We start from the raw sequence: 17,954 nt of genomic DNA, 5'->3' as shown, positions 1-17,954 counted from the left end.
GCATTTAATTGCACACAGAAGACACACACACACTGCCTGGTCAGCACTCTGTGACTCCTTGGATCTTTCATTTGTATGGATGTGTATTAAGAAGTGTGCATAACAGCATGCCTCATGGACTGTAGGTGTGTGTGTGTGTGTGTGTGTGTGTGTGTGTGTGTGTGTGTGTGTGTGTGTGTGTGTGTGTGTGTGTGTGTGTGTGTGTGTGTGGTTATAATTTTAGAGCTTGTGATTACCATGAATCTGTGAGCAGCTGAGGTTGAGACATAAAAGATGGTGCATTTGTTTTCCCACTGCCATTGACAAGAAGCATGTGAGCATCTTGAGCAAGAATTACTATAAGAGAAATTACAGCAATATGCTTATTGGAACTCAGCAGGTGCAAAGGATCCATGGGAAGCCTTTCACACACGCATACACACACGCATACACACACAGTGCCCATGGGTCTCTTCCTACTGAGTGAAGGAAAGTATTTTGAACAGAACATCACAACTGCTCATTGCACCTCTACAGTTGCTGGCTGATGGGAAAGAAATGGAAACGTACAGCCTTAGCCTAAGGAACTACACTGTCATTTACAGTAACACTGGGAATCAAAGAGTAACCAAACACATAAAGTTTATATATACATGTAATTGTTAAGGTTGAAGATGAATGGGCTACATCATATCAATTGTTTTAGTTTTGCCAAAGATGGACACGCACACACACACCGCCTTCTCATCCTTGTTTTTTTTTGTGTTTGGGATGTAACCGTTTCCTGGAAACCAACAGGTAAACACAAGAGCATGTATTTTGTGTTCAAAGTCCCACAGGGAGAGAAAGACTCTGCATGTGAATGTGAGCGCGTACTAGTATATGTAGTGTGTGTGTGTGTGTGTGTGTGTGTGTGCGTGTGTGTGTGTGTGTGTGTGTGTGTGACAGATGTGATGTGATTAGGTCTCATTTAGCTCCATTGATTGGGATCTCTCAGTGGAGATACTGAGCGGTATATGTTAAAGATGCTGGCTCCTGTTCACATGATAAAAAAGAGGACACACACACACACACACACACACACACACACACACACACACACACACACACACACACACACAACATGCCAATCCCTGTGACAGACAGACAAACACACCTGTGAGCTCCATAATGTTCCAGCAGTTCTGAAAGAAATGAGGAAAAGGGAACAGAGTGAACCAGAACCTCTGACAGGGGAGGCAGACCCTCTCTCTGCTCCAGCCCCAACCAACGCTGCAGGGCACAGGATGTCTAGTCAGGCCTCTTCTCCCTCCTACAGCCTGCCTGACACCCATATGGCAAACAGGCATAGGCTGAACCTTCATTCAAGGCATTCAGATGGTGGGAACCCTTAAGAATCCTGCACTCACAAGCTGCATCACCCCTGGGTGAGCCAGAGCAACATACAGACCATGAATGAAAGCAGATTTCTGTCCTTTATTTCAAAAAGGTAGAAACAACATTATGACGTCCATCACTCAACTCAATGACCTTGGGGTATTAACTCAGAGAACCTTAGCATGGTTTTAGCTGAGCGACCCTGAGCAAGTGCTAAGCCTGGGGTAACAGAGCCCTGGACCCCTGCCCATCTTTACTACAACCTCAGTGTTGTCCAGTACATGGCTTACTGCCTTTTGGAGGACATACATGGAGTGTACGCATACAAATTGTCGTACATAGGTTTGCTTTTCTCTTTTTTGGCACTACAGGTAAAGTGAACCTAATAAAATGTGAGGTTTACCATGTGGTGCATGATCCATACAGTTTCAGCACCACGGACAGCTCTAATACATGACGTCTTTATTGAGCCAGTTTCAGCACCACGGACAGTCACCATAGTGCTTTAAGATGATTACATTGAATATGCTCAGATTTGAATTACATTCAGATTTGGATTCAAATCGGAAAAATGTGGCATTTCAATATATACATGATATAAAAATATGTGTATTTAGTAATCCAATTCTACCTGTAATAATGCCATTTTTTCTCAAAATGTACTTTAAATTACCTAGGCCTAACCAGAGAATTGCATATGAGGTAGACTGACAAAAAAGTTTGTGTCTATTCATAGAAATGTGCTTTCAACTGTATGGACACCTTGAATAAGAGATCTCTTCAGTTCAATTTTCATAGGCTTCTGTCCAACATCTATGAAAAATATAAAAAACTTTTGTGAATGAAGTGTGCTTTATAAACAGCCTTGGCTTTCCTTGAAAGACTATATGAGTCAGTACTAAGGCTGTGAATGTTGTAAAACCACTGGTCAAAAAGGCCCTAACCGAGGCCCTACAGCAACAGAATATTCTGTAATGAAACTGTTACATTACACCACTGGACCAGAGTAGTGTAAAATACTGCAACAGCCTAACAGCTCTGGTCCCATCGGTGTATTTGCCAAACAGATGGAGAGATAGAGGGCCGAGCTGTTAAAAACACCGCAAATCCCGATTTTGAAAGCCTCATCTTGTGATATCTGTATTAAAGCAGAGCAAATCCATACTTCTTTTTGTGATATCTGGATCAGCATTATACAACCTGATAATGTTTTGAAAAAATGAAATCCCTCTTGGATTTGGTTTATTCAAAGAGCTATGATTCAGGATAGGTGTGTTTTAACTGTGGTAACACTGTCTGATTTGGTTTATTCAAAGAGCTATGATTCAGGATAGGTGTGTTTTAACTGTGGTAACACTGTCTGATTTGGTTTATTCAAAGAGCTATGATTCAGGATAGGTGTGTTTTAACTGTGGTAACACTGTCTGATTTGGTTTATTCAAAGAGCTATGATTCAGGATAGGTGTGTTTCAACTGTTGTTACACTGTCTGAAGTAGCATTAAGTGCCACATACTTAATACATAATTTGTTTATTAATGCATCTATTTTCATTTCATTCAATACAGCGCACTTCTGCGCACAAGTCCATATATTTCAAGATGTACAACTGTTTATTGTAAATAATCTTACATACTTTGCACTTCATATTTAATTACTACTAAGTACTAACAATAAGTAAAATATACTAAATAAGCATATGTTGCTAAAATATGTACTTAGTGTAAACACAAATGCACAAATATATGTGAACATTTACTGTTTAACTAGAGTGACTAGAATGTCTCTGTGAATAAGGTGGGATTTTCAGACTAGATCAGAGTCTAATTTGAAATGTGAGGACTGGGGAGTCAACAGATGTTGGTCTCACACTTCTACTCAACTCAGACGGAAGAGTGCTTCCCTGCCTGAGCTATTCATCACCACTGCACAGTGTGAGGGCTGAGGAGGGAGGGGTGTGTGTGTGTGTGAGAGAGAGAGTTTAAGTGTGTGTGGACAGGGCTATGCATTTAAATGTTTAGCTGTTTTTGGGGGGTGGTATGTACAGTATGTGTGTTTGTGAGTAAGTATGAAGACAGACAAACCTGGTGACCAGATTTATTCTGTTAATATTAGCGGGTTGAGTTTGTTCTCTTCTCTGCATTAGACAGAGGGGGACAGAGTGAGGATCGCAAAGTGAGAGAGGAAGAGAAAGAGTGTGAAGAGAAGTAATAGAGATAGAGAGAGAGAGCGAAGGAGCGTGGGAGGAAGACATGGAGAAAGAGGTACAGAGAGGGACAGAGAGCAGGAGAGACAGAGGATGGTTTGAAGGAGGAGAGAAGAGCGTGTGCCTGTGTGTGTGTGTGTGTGTGTGTGTGTGTGTGTGTGTGTGTGTGTGTGTGTGTGTGTGTGTGTGTGTGTGTGTGTGTGTGGTGGTGTTATGGGTGGGTAGCTCTGATTCTCCACAGTCACCCACTGCTGAGAGCTAATCAATAAGGCTCATTCACATTAAGCCCCTCATGCCAAGAGCACAAGAGCACACCTGCAGACTCACATGCAACAACAGCAGTTGCACATCCTGGAATGGATAAAGGCAACCTGAACGCCAAACCCCACTGTGAAAACTGTATTTGTATTATATAATTATTCATTCAAATCGAACATTATCATCATGATCAGTGCCTTTTACAGTCCTAGTTATGACTTTGTCATATATCATTCTCTGGGTCTGGAGTGGACTCAGATAGAGTCAACAGTTACAGTAACAAACCAACCAAGGAAAACAACCAATGAGCTAAAGGTTAAGCCTACCCGCATAAAATAACCAACCAATCAGCTAAAGGTTCAGCCAGCATACTATGCATCCAGCACATCAGACTGGCAGAAACGCAGTGCTAACTCACCAGGCAGGTGTGTTGCTGCTGCAGCTGGCTGAGGGTGAGGAGCTGGAGCTGCAGAGCCTGGTGTCTGTCCTCTAGGAGGCGCTGTTCCTTGTTTGGCCCTACGGAAAGGTCAGACAGGTGGAAGGGCGCCACCTCATTCCTCAGCTGCTGCGGGACAGGAGAGGAGAGGAGAGAGGGATAAATGTCAGTTCAGACCACACGTACCACAGGGTTTTAAATTTCTCTTCATAATATGCTTATGTCATATTACATCACATTTTGGACACTCGTTGGGCTAACTGCTTTATCCAAAAGAATTTACAAGCCAAAAGGGACCTTCAGCACATCTCATAACCAAATCAACAGAGACGCTTCTCTATTGCCTATATAGCAGTTAGTTCAGACAGGTCTGTGCTCATGTTCATGCGTCATGTTCAACCAGTCTGTAAACAACTGTACAAAGATACTTTTTGTTGTTGTTTAAGCTCTGAAGGCATTCCAGAAAATGGATTTAACAACCTAAACCAACCTTTCTATGTATACAAGAAATCTCTTGCCATCCAAAGTACCATTGGCTTGTCCTGCATACTGGGCAAGATGCTAAGGATGTAAGGAGAACAATCATAGAGGTCACAGGCTCACATGTCACCCCAGGATGTCCTCAAGTCCACATCTGAGTAGTAAATAATATCAGTTACGTGAACTTCAGATCAATGCCTCGATCAATAAACATACATGAGAAACCAAGCTAAGACACAACTCATTAGAGGGCAATGCAAACTGTGCCCTTTCAACAGTGCTCTATAAAAGAATGGATGATTAAAGCAGATGACTGAGCAAATTCTTGAATAAACAAGATGCTATTAATATGCCTTTCTACCTGACGTCACCAACACTTGCCTAAGCCTGAGGTTTGTGTGTGGGTGTGTGTGTGTCTGTGTGTGTGTATGTGTGTGTGTGTGTGTGTGTGTGTGGGTGTGTGTGTGTGTGTGTGTGGAGGTTTTTAACGCTGACAGATTACCAGAAGCAGCAGGTGGCCTAATGGGGAGATGGATGACAAACAATACCTGCCTGTACCGTTTCTATGACAATAGAGAGATAAGACCAGTTAAAATCACTAGTGTATGCATTTAAATTACGTTGCTGGGGTACGTGTGTGTATGAACATGTGCGTGTGTGTATGCACGTGTGTGTCATGTATGTCCTTATATCTGTAAATGTCTGTGTATGTGTTAGAGGCAACAGGCTCAAATTTCAGCTAAAAAACAAGATGAGACCCGTGCACCAAACACTGACGCACCTGCTGCCTAAAGCAAACACTAACCAACTGTTCCTGTATACACTGTATACTTGTATACTGAATACACACACACATACGCACACACACACACACACACACACACACACATGCACCCATACATAGAAAACATGCAAACACACTCATTAATGAACACAAACATACACACACAAAATGAACACAAAGGGCTGACAAATGCACTCAGCAATGCACAGAACAATCAATACTGTCAGACAGCTGAATTGTCAATGCCTCTGCTCACTGTCCTTATTCTCAGGCAACAGAACAAGAGCAGGCACCAGACACCAGCACACAGCTCACACTTCCAAATGTCACTGCTATTATTACTGTTCGCTGTGCTGACAGAACAGTTTCAATACTGTATACTTAAGCACAGTCTGAGGATGTACTTATACAGCTTGGCTTCTCATTGCTGTTCTTAACAATAGGTTATATGTGGAAGAGAGACTGTGATATTAAGCCTTCATATGCACGTCATGGAAGTTTCACACAGACGTATACACATACATAAACACAAACAATGAGCCACATACATACACAGATAAACACAGAGACACACAGACACACTATATATGCAATATACTCTAAACACTACCCATGATATTGAATGTTGCCTAACCTTTCAAGCCAAGACCAACCACCCAATACTTACAAACCCACACAATCATATGAGGCTACAATCCAGAGGCGTTGACCCCTCATGTTGAAATCCAGTTAGCCAGTCAGCCGCAGTTAGTAAGATAGCATCAGTTAGCAGCTAGCATCTGTTAGCACTGCAGCCTGCCTGCTTGTTTGCTGGCTGGACAAGCTCAGCCTGCGGAGGGCAGAGGAGAATAACAACAGCCTGTTCACTTATTCATGACCTCGGCCAGGTGGAACCAGGGGCTGATTTCGTGTCACAGAGAGAGAGAGAGAGAGAGAGAGAGAGAGAGAGAGAGACAGAGAGATAGAGAGAGAGAGAGAGAGAGAGAGAGAGAGAGGGAGATAGATGAGGAGAGGAGAGGGGGAAAAAGAAAGAAAGAAAGAAAGAGGAAAGGACAGAGAGAGAGGAAAGGACAGAGGGAGAGAGAGGGGGGGAGAGAGCTCGCCAGCCAAAGGCAAGAACATCTCAGCGCATTACTTTGATTTGTGATTATCCAAACACCAGACCAGCTACACAAACAGTCTCCATCAAGTCCTTCACAAAAACAGATGTAGCAGACACTATCATAGATATTAATGCTGATAGTTATACCATTTACCCACAATGTCCCTCCCAACCCTTGACCTAAACCTACAGTCATCTGTAATTTTTACTTTAAACAACAGCCGTAACTAATTTATGCTCAAACACCCATGATTACACAAACTGCATGCTGATACAACAAATAGAATTGCTAAATTCTGTTACAGCTGTGAAATGGAGGGGCTACACAAACTGTACTTGTCCAGTAATACGACACAGCTCTAGCTTGACACCTGGAACCTGCCTCTGCCATTACACCGGTCCTGGCCTTCTGCTACCATACACTGGAGAACATCATCATCACCCTAGTGAATTAAAAGCACTGTGTGTGTGTTTATGCACATGTAGTTTGCATGTGTTTTTCTTTGTGTGAGTATGGGTTTGTGTGTGTGTGTGTGTGTGTGTGTGTGTGTGTGTGTGTGTGTGTGTGTGTGTGTGTGTGTGTGTGTGTGTGTGCGCGCTTTGGTGGATCAGGCTCATCAGCTAACAACCTGCCAGTGAAACACTTTAGTGTGGAGAATCTGGTGACACAGCTACACGCTCTGATGACATTTTCCCTTCTTGTTCGGAGGACAGCTGGCTCAGTAGGTCAGTCCGCAAAGAACACGCACACACACCCTCCAGACAATGACCCTGGTCCAGCTCCAATTTCATTCACTTTGTGTAAGTATGTGTGTTTGTGTGTGTGTGCGCGCACGCGTGTGTGTGTGTGTGTGAATGAGAGGGAGCATTAGTGTGCTCGGTGCCCTGTGACCACTATAAGAATGGCCCAGAGATGACCTTCACATTACTGGACAACTGATGCCATTAACCAACCCAGAAAGCGGGAAGAGAAAGCAAAATAAGATGGTTGGCTGACACCGAGTGAAGGAGAGGAGACGAGAGGAGGAGCCCATGGCATTTAGACAAAGATTGATGAGAAGACTGAAGTGGAGCAAAACGGAGGAGAAGAGGTGGAGAGACAATGGAGAGGTGGCCACATTCTTCCCGTCTGCAGAGGGGAGGAGCGGAGAGGAGTGTGGTGTATTTTTAGAGCTGAGGCCATCCTCAGCTGCATGGCTTCATCCTCAGGCCAACAGGCAATTAGAGTGTGCCTGCACACACACACGTACAAACACACACACACTCTAGGCCCGCCAGCAGGAGAGCTGCTCGTAACGCAAACGGACATCTGGACTGAGGCTGTCCTCAGAACACTCCTGCTCTCCACCTTCCTAACACACACAAGCAGAAATACACACACACACACACACACACACACACACACACACACACACACACACACACACACACACACACACACACACACACACACACACCACACACTCACTGCATCTAGCCACAGACAAATACGCACATGCATAAATACTATGCATGCATACAAACAAAAATAACACGCTGAAGCACATATCCATACATATGATCCCTGCACATTCTCCTACATATGATACCAACCTCACACATCCAATGTGCACTCATGCAAACACAAGCCCACATCTCAAGTGTCTCCATTTTATGCAGCAGTCAGCGAGCAAAAACACACACACACACACACACATACACACAACAAACATTTGCAACACATGAACACACATTTACTCACACTCATAGACACATACGTGCACTGTCATACATACATATTCCAAAATATACCCCCCATAGACTCTCTCACACACACACACTCACGTTTGCTCCTGCCCAAACACACACACACGCACAGATCGACTCACTGACTGTTCTCATCCTACTCATGTTAGTCAGCCCCAGCACCTGTCTTGTGGCCCTGAGGCTGTAATGCTGAAGCCTTGCATAGAGTCCTTATTCACACTACTCCACTGACAATCTCAGTGTCATGATAAGCACACATCTGTGCAAATACCTTTGAGAAAGTGTGTGTGTGTGTGTGTGTGTGTGTGTGTGTGTGTGTGTGTGTGTGTGTGTGTGTGTGTGTATGTGTGTATGTTTCTCTGGCACACCCTACCCACCCAACTCAATGAATCAGAACAGCCTGACCAAGACCCTCTTTCCTAAAAAATAAAAGAACAAATAAAAATTAAAAACAGTGGCACATATCATGAAAATCCTGCCTGGGTGCCTCTATACACTATCCCTAATGTAAGTAATCCCCCCCCACACAACACCACTGAGCTGGGGTCAGACTGGTGGCTTTAATAATGACTAAGGTGGGCTGCTCTGACCCTGCATCAGTGGTTCAGGGTCAGGTGTAAGAGGAGCTTAATTCGACCACCCTTCTGACCTCTCCACACTGTTATGTGTGGGGCGTGCTGGGACCCATTAATCTCACTGACCCTCCTGACCCTGGGGTCTGTGAATCCCATTCCCTGCAATTGCATAGCCTGACATTTAAACCAAGTGACTATCGGTATGGAAGACGGTGGAAATAAGATTAGCGCTATTGCTACAGATCCGGGTCAACTATCCATTAATAGTCTGTGCCCCCTAATGCTTAAGTGTATTGGAGGTGCACTGTTTAGCAATGGTGCCTTCTAAGGAGTTGACCCCAGTGCGATTCCCGGCCAAAGCAGATTGTATAGGTGCTTCTGGATACGGTTAACATAAGGCTTCCTTTTGGCACAGTAAAGTTTTAACTGGCATTTGTGGATGTAACTCCGTGTTGTAGTGTTTGACAAAGGTTTGCAAAAAGTAATCCTGAGCCGATGTGGTTATATCGCTTATAGATGAATGACAGTTTGTTGATGCAGTGCCGTCTGAGGGATCGGAGATCACGGTTATTCAGTTTAGGCTTGCGCCCTTGCCCTTTACGCACAGAAATTCCTCCAGATTGCTTGATTTTTTAATTATGTTATACACCATGGAGGGTACAATATTCAAATCCCTTCCCATCTCTCTTTGAGAACTTACCCCTAAATTGCCCCCGTTCCAACTTTTTTTAGAATGTTTTGCAGGCCTGAATGGCAGGAATGGATGTATATTTACAAATCAAATGAAGTTGACCAGACGAAACATGAAATATCTTGTGTTCATACTGTCTGCAATGAAATACAAGTCAAGGTAAATTTATAAATCACTACTTTCTTTTTTTATTTGCCTTTTCCATACCGTCCCAACTTTTTCTGATTTGGGGTTGTATAACAGTACTATTGGCACTACCCTCTAAACAAAACTGCTAAATGCATAAATGTATTTCTCTCAGTTTTTATGATTTCTTTTACTCAGTGGCTATAACAAATGGCAGTTTATATTCCCTGTAGGATTAATTAAAAACAGCCAAGGTATGAATGAGGTAAAGAAGTCTTAGAGATGCAGTAGGGAAAGAACACAACCTACAAATGCTTGGTGAAGTCATGGACCAGAATTGTTTGGATGTGGCTGACTCCTGGTTCAAACAATGTGGGTTTGAGAGTAAATTACTTCCATTTCCAGTACACTTGACAGGGCTGCTGTGAAGCATGCATTCTCATCAGCTGCAAGAGTGTGTCTACAAAAACATTGCATGAGTCAAGTATTTAGTTGTGCAAACTCCCAACCCCCCCGACCCCCGACCACCACCCTTTGAAGCACCAACAGCTATGATGAAACCATCCAAGGCTTAACCCTGTAGTGCCCCAGTGCATCCTGCAGCTGCCGTCGTCACCACTGGCTGTCTTTACTCTGAGCTGAAGTCAGAGTGTAATCCGGGGCCTCTAATCTCCCTACTAACTCATGCTATTCCCCACATGCCGCTGTGCTCTGCGTTGGGGAGGAGGGGGCTGGGTAAGACACTCAGGTAATGGGCTAGCCTTCATTGAGACAAAGTGGAGGGGCAAATCTGCAAGACCAGGGAAACAGTGAGGATGGAGAGACTTTGTTTGGCTGCTTTTAACCGTTTCCTGTTCCATCTCCGTCCTTATCTCTTCTCTTCTGTGTTATCTGGAGCTGAGCTGGTAGTGCAATGTGCTAACAAGAGAAAAGCCATGGGTTTGATACCCAGGGAGCGTGTGTACTGATAACATTGTATTATTTACATATTATATAATACATGAATAAATCTTAATTTGTGTAAGTGACATTATGGACAGCACTATCCTGAGCTATGGAGAAAATGTGATCCGATTCTAGCTGGAGCTAATCCTGCATGACAAAGCCAGACTGCATCATGTGGTAAGATCTTCACAGACAGCGCAGACCTGATAAAGGTCAGAGGTGCGGTGTGTGGTGTGTGCCACGGACAGCATGAGGAGATAAACATGGACCAGAAGCTGTTCCACTCTCTCAGATGAGACATGAAAAGTACACATGAATAAAATGACATGGCAATAACCATCCAGCTCCCGGGAGCAATATAGCAAATACAGAGCCAATAAATCTCTCACTATGTGTGTGTGTGTGTGTGCGTGTGCGTGTGTGTGTGCGTGCGTGTGTGTGTGTGTGTGTGTGTGTGTGCTGTCTGTATGTTTGTTCATGTAATGTGCATGTGTGAACAACCATGTTCTCTCCCAGCTATCAATATTAATATGTATGTTTGGGCGCAGGTGAATCTTAAGGCCTTATATGGACATCTCACAGCCAGTTCTGAGAAGCTCAGTGTCCAAGCTCTGCAAAAGTAGACATCAAACGTGTGTTTTCATCAACCAGAACAACAACAGCTCCTAAATAACACTGGCTACATTACCAAGTGTCCAGGAGTGGGGCAATCCAGGAACCCCATGTCCTGTACCCGGTGCTAATTAATTTGGGCTCGGGGCAAAGGTAAATGAAATTTGCCTTATTATAGCGTCCCAATGCAATTAGCCCCCTGCTCCTGTTCTGCTCTGACACAGATGGGCAGAGACTGTGTGGGAGACGAGGGGAGATGAGTCAGTCTTTTTTAGTTCATGAACAGGCAGCGCTATGCGCCTACTGCATGAAGAACCAGCAGACAGCGGTCCATGCATTAAAGCTTGTATTTGTCTAACAGATGCGTGTATCCAAAGTGACACGCATGAACACGCATTCATGAACTGGTAATGTTACTGCTCCTACTGTATGTAAGTCCATCAGAAGGTGCTCATACTTTTCATTTACATTCATTTAACACAGAGCCGCCGTTACTTACACGCAGAATACCTAAGGTGCACCAAAAAATAAATACCTAAAAAATGATTTCAATAGATAATAATAATTACCTAATATCTACTTTTCAGACTGCTGCTTGGTAAAAAAAAATCCAAATATGAGAATGTAGCCTAAACCAAATATCCTAAAGTGACAATTCACCATTAGTCAATACATAATCATTCATCATCAGGTTGGATACATTTCTTTCTAATTAGAAATTTAAAAACAGATACAGAGCAAAATATGGTAATTGCAATTTCAACTGAATAAAGAAGAACCTAGATTAAGGTAAGTAAGGTTTGGGCCTTATATATGTATTTGCTTTTGTCGTTTGTGTTCACATTTGTGTGACTTGTTTTTGTGTTATTGGATTATATTAGTTATGCTAAGAGATTAATATTATTATTTATAAATATTAAAGCTATTATAATAATGTTCTTTGTTTTATGTTTTTTCTATGGGCACCACAAAGCAATTCTACTTAGGGCACCCAAGTGGCCAGCAGCAGCCCTGATTTAACAGACACGCTGATCAAAGGCAACATCGGCTAATGGTAAATTGTACATTTTCTCTGTGTGTGCAATTCAAGGGAACTGAAACTGTGACCTTGGTGTTGTTAGCGCCATGCTCTACCTAGCTGTGGAAAAGGACTCCTGCCAGCAATGTAGACTGAGAAAATATTATGTATGCTTAGATCCTACCATCTGGAGCTGGAGATGTCAGATCAGTTGCATCAGTTGAGAGACACATCAAAGTGTTAAAACTAAGATGAATGGGGTCAAAGGCTTTGTTACCTGAAAATGTACTTCAATATGCATTTGAATATCGTTTGAATACATACATATTTTGATGGTGTTGAGAGTAGAGCAAGAGCCCTATATGAAACAGCTCCAACCAGCTTTTTATACTTGGTCTGATTAACAATCTCATATGATGTAACAAGCTGGGAAACAGACAGGAGGAAAATACCCTTTAAAAACAGGTAAAATGTTAAGGTCATACAAAAGGAGAACGAGAGCCACGGGGGAAAACAACACAAAAGTAAGGAGAGAAAAAAATAAACTGAAAAAAGGAAAGGGAAAATAATAAGCTGCATCTAAAATGGCACTGAGACAGTATTTACACAAGAACAATGATGTGTGAAATTAAACTGATCAGAGGTGGGGCGGAAATCAATTAACTCCAGCACACAGAGAGAGGGGGACATTTAATCCTCATTTAGCTCCGAACTCATTATTGATCTTAAGCAGCGTGCTGCAGAGATAGCCCAGCACTAACCAGACTGACGCACGAGCCAGCTTCGGCTTGGATAATTACACCCCTGTTACCAAGTAATGTAGGCTTCACCAAGCAGACAACACTCCTTGTGTGTAGGGAGGATACGTGTAATTGTAACACTAAAAGACAGTAAAAGTAATATTAAAGATTAACTTGAAATTGTGACGCTAAAGTGAAATAATGTCCTGATATACTAACCAATTTCATCGTTCCGTGGCGATCTGATTTAATGTTCTGTGTCTGAATTGTGAACGTGACAGTAAGATTTGCAATATGTGCAAGTACACAAGTCACATAATTATTATTGTGTAACACAATGTTAATACTTTATTCTTGCATAACCCTAAACCTCACCTAATCATAGCATATATAAGTACAAAGTGCCAATGTGATGTTACATCATGCTCAATTTTGCTTATCCATGCTCAATTTTTTATACCCTCCTTAATTCCACGGCAATGAGGCCAATGTATTAGGTGTAACCATAATCTCATACTACTTCTGAATCCACTCAACAAAAACATGTATGGAGATGGGATCTGATGAAATGTCAAGTAATGTGCTTACTGGTGTAATGCTATTGTAAGTTATTCCGTTTATTTTATCTTCATAAACTACCATTGCAGGCCATGTATTTTATCAGAACTCTGGGAGGCCACACATTCTACTGGACAGCCTTTGAGTGAATATGCAAAAGTACACTGACAAATGGGTTAGGATCGGTTAGGACTGGGTTGGATGAGTCAGGACTGGGGCTAAAGTTAGAAGTGGCATCGTGAACACAGTATTATTATATATGTTACACATTGGAAATTGATATGTTTGATATAATATATGGTTACAACATAATAATAAAATCTGAAAGTGAAATAGTAAATGCTCCCACCTATGACGTCGGTATTGCTTTTGCCACATTCTACCAGATAATTCTGCTCATAAGATGATGGCCACTGAACACTCTTTTTTTCAATTAGACCATTCAAATCTGCATTAGGACCAGTGAGCCCATTGCAACTGAATGGAGGGGTTTTAATATTATTGTCATTTCAATACAACGGAACAACAAAGATGCTTTGCCAGATACTGTGCTGCTTTTGTAGCCCCACTGAGACAATCACATTAGCCGAGTCTTTCAGAATGCCACGGTGATCCTGTTAAACAGCCAATGTCTGGCAGCTCGAGGATCACACTTGAAAATCCCTTTAAAAAGCTGTCTTGCCACCACAGCCAAAAACCACAAACAATCAGAAATAGCCCCAGCATCATTCTACGTGGGTGGAACAGCCGTGGCATCGGCATATGCCTCCTCTAAAAAAAGAAATGATTCATCATCTTAAAAGGGCGAGAAAAATAGAGCTGTTTTCGTTTCTAGTGCAGTTCTGGCTGGTTTTAGTGCATTTCATTCATAGCAGCGCTTTCCCTCGTACACAATGGTGAATGGTGAAGACTGGAGCTGTTGAACTCCAGTGGTTATAAGTTGAGGATGGCTGGGTCACATTTGGTGCACTTATTCCATAGCCTCCAACCTCCTGTAGTCAGTCATTCCACACTCATCCACTTGGAAAAAGTGCCCTGCGGAGGGTACGGAGTGTCATTTGTAGCGCAGCCGGGAAGTAAGAGCCATATTGTGTGCGTGGGAGAAACAGACTGAACCTGGGAGAGATAAGCCTTTTTTCATTACAATGCAAATCCTGGTCGAAATCTCTGTCGGACTGGACCGCGGCCAGAGCCAGCGTCACGGCAGATCCCGGCTCTGGGACGCCAGCATCATCCATCACATTCCCCTGCTGTCTGGCCGCACACTCATTGACGCACACACACTCTCACTCACACACACACACACACACACACACACACACACACACACACACACACACACACACACACACACACACACACACGCACGCACGCACGCACGCACGCACACACACACACACACACACGCACACACACGAACACGCACACACACCCTCTATATATACAGACTCATTTTGGGACATCCTGGACATGCTAACACTTCCATCTAAAACATCAGCTGAGCCTGGAACAGACCTGGCCCTCATCTGAAGGTGTTCAGGTCCAGCGCCAGCTCCTCTTCGTGGTGATACACTGCATTCACACAAGCATTCTATCTCCCATCTCCGTGGTGATACACTGCATTTACACAAGCATTCTCTCTCCCATCTCCGTGGTGATACACTGCATTTACACCAGCATTCTCTCTCCCATCTCTGTGGTGATAGAATGCTGATGTAAATGCAGTGTATCTCCCATCACTGGCACTGGTAGGACAGGCACTGCTAACGGTTATACAAACCACCCTCTCTGGTGACTAATGGGAAAATGCTTTCTATATTCCATAAGAATTGTAGCATTGGTGTTACTATTACTGTGTCTTCAGTGCAGCAAACAGTACATAATATCTACACACTGAGCCAATACAAAGTGTCCTGTGCAGAACGGCAGTAATAAACAATATATTTGAGTGTTTTATTCCATGAAGGGTAATACGCTGTGTCCCCGGCATGATATACGAGAGCCCAGTGTCTGTGCGAGGGGCGGCTCTCTCCGCGGGACTAAAGGCTAACGTGTTTTGTTTGGATTGTCAGGGCTGATTTGATTTAAAAGGCAGAGATTTAAACTTTTCCACTATTCCCCTTTGATCAAAGTCAATTTACATCCTAAACTAAACACTGCAGGGGAGTGGTGTCACTGTGGATCAATTCTATGGTCCACCTATAACTGGGAGAGAAAGAGAGAGGACCGGAAGGAAAGAGGGAGAGAGAGAGAGAAAAAAAGAGGGGGAAAGATAAAGAGAGAGAGTCTGTACATGAATGAGCTAGAGAAATTGAGGGGCCAGAAATGGAGAGAGAAAAAGAGAAAGAAAGAGATAAATAGAGAGATGAATACGCATGAATGTGCCAGAAAGAGAGAACAAAGTCAAAAGAAAGTGGGAGGTAGAAAGAGGAGGAGAAGGATGATGGCAATAATGATGAGGAAGGCCATGATGATGATGATGACAATAATGAGGGTGATGAGAGAGGCCATTATGATGATGATGATGATGACCATAGGGAAATAAGAGACATACTTGCAAAACATCTATAAGCAAACACCACAGACTGCCTCTCTAATCAAGTATCCCACCAACAACATTCTCCTGACACTTTCCGAATACATCCCAGGAGTTTAACCTATGCCATTGGCACACACCTGATCCACCTACAGCAGCATTCAGAGTCAAGCGTGCCTCTATTGATCACTGAGTACGTAGGTCGTGCATATGGAGCATGCTATACAGAACAGAGAGTGAGCCAGTCAGCTGCTTGGAACATGGCCTTAATCTGTCCCCTAATGGGGGAGGGTGATCCGCGTTCCTTACATTCACAGCCAGACCGATCACAGAACAAGAGGAGCTCTCTGTGATGATGTACACAAAAATCACAGGAAGTGGAAACTCTGGCTCTTGGAAATTTACCAGTGATGATTCTGTGGTCCAGCTCACAGATTTAAAACAAGCACGCCTCATTTCAAACGCTCACTTGCACACACACACACACATTTTACTTTAAAGACAGTTTGAAAAAGTTTGGATGTACTTTCAAAGACTATTATACATTCCTAAAAAAAGCTCAAAGCAAATAGTCAAACAACATTCATACATTCAATACATCTTGGAATTCACACTCATATAATGTGGCACTGTTCTAATGATAACAGAAAGTTTTGCCTAGCTACAGCCTCACTAAGGTAATACTGTAGATCAATGAGACAATGCCAACAACAGAACTCAGGAACTGCTTATAATGTGAGACTGTATACACACATGTATGTGTGTGTGCACATGTGTCTAAGAAAGAGCAAGACAAAGAGAGAGATAGGCTAAGAGTGCATGTGTGTGTGTGTGTGTGTGTGTGTGTGTGTAGGTGTGTGTGTGTATGTGTGTATGTGTGCGTGTGTGTGTAAGGTCTGTGTTCTGTCCGTGTCTAATTTCTGTGTTTGTCTCCCTTGTGTGGTCACATGTTTGTTCCCATGTCTAGTCCTCGTGCTTCCTTGTTCCCGCCATGTGCTTTCCCTATGTTTGTTTGTCTATGCCATGTGCCCTCTTGTTGTTGTCCGTGTCTCCACCCCTCACCTGTTCCCAATCTCCCGGGTTGTGTGTATCATTGGTTTCACCTGTGTCCTGTTAATTCCCCTTGTTTAGTCCACCTGTGTCTTTGTCTGCCCCGCCTTGATTGTTCTCACCTGTCCCTCGTTATCTGTTGCCTGGGTGTATATATAGTCCTTGTTTTCTTGTTCCTCGTTGTGTCTTCGTAAATTGTGTTTCATGGTATGTTCCTTGTTTTTCCACTGCTCCTCGTGTGTTCCTAGCGTTTAGCGCTTCCGCCTTGTTCAAGTGATTACTCGTGCTTCTGACCTCTGCCTGCCCTACAACTATTCTCCTGCCTATTCCCTGTTTGGATTGTTTGCCTACTTTTGGACTGCCTACCTGTGTACCGAACCCTGCTAGTAAACGTTTATTCTTCTGAATCTACCCCTGTGCTGAGTCGTGCGATTGAGTTCTGCACAACACCCACCATTCGTAACAGTGTGTGTGTGTGTCTGATTATATATGAGTGACTGCTTTTCTTGTCATGCAGCTGCACAATGATGTCATGCATAGCCATCAGCAGCCACCACTTAGCCCTTAAGAGCCCACCCTCCACTGGTGGTCTGTGGGTTTGGCCACAGCTGAATAACATTCTAGCTCCATCAAACCACCAATTTCCCCTTGGCTGCTATCTCTCTTGGTTAACAGTTTCCATGATTACCTTAACATCTTGTTGAGCTGCACTGGACCCTGAGAGCATTGCACCCTGA

The sequence above is a fragment of the Clupea harengus genome, chromosome 7 (assembly GCF_900700415.2).
Source record: "Clupea harengus chromosome 7, Ch_v2.0.2, whole genome shotgun sequence".
Classification (NCBI taxonomy): domain Eukaryota; kingdom Metazoa; phylum Chordata; class Actinopteri; order Clupeiformes; family Clupeidae; genus Clupea; species Clupea harengus.
Note: the sequence above shows the minus strand (reverse complement) of the source record.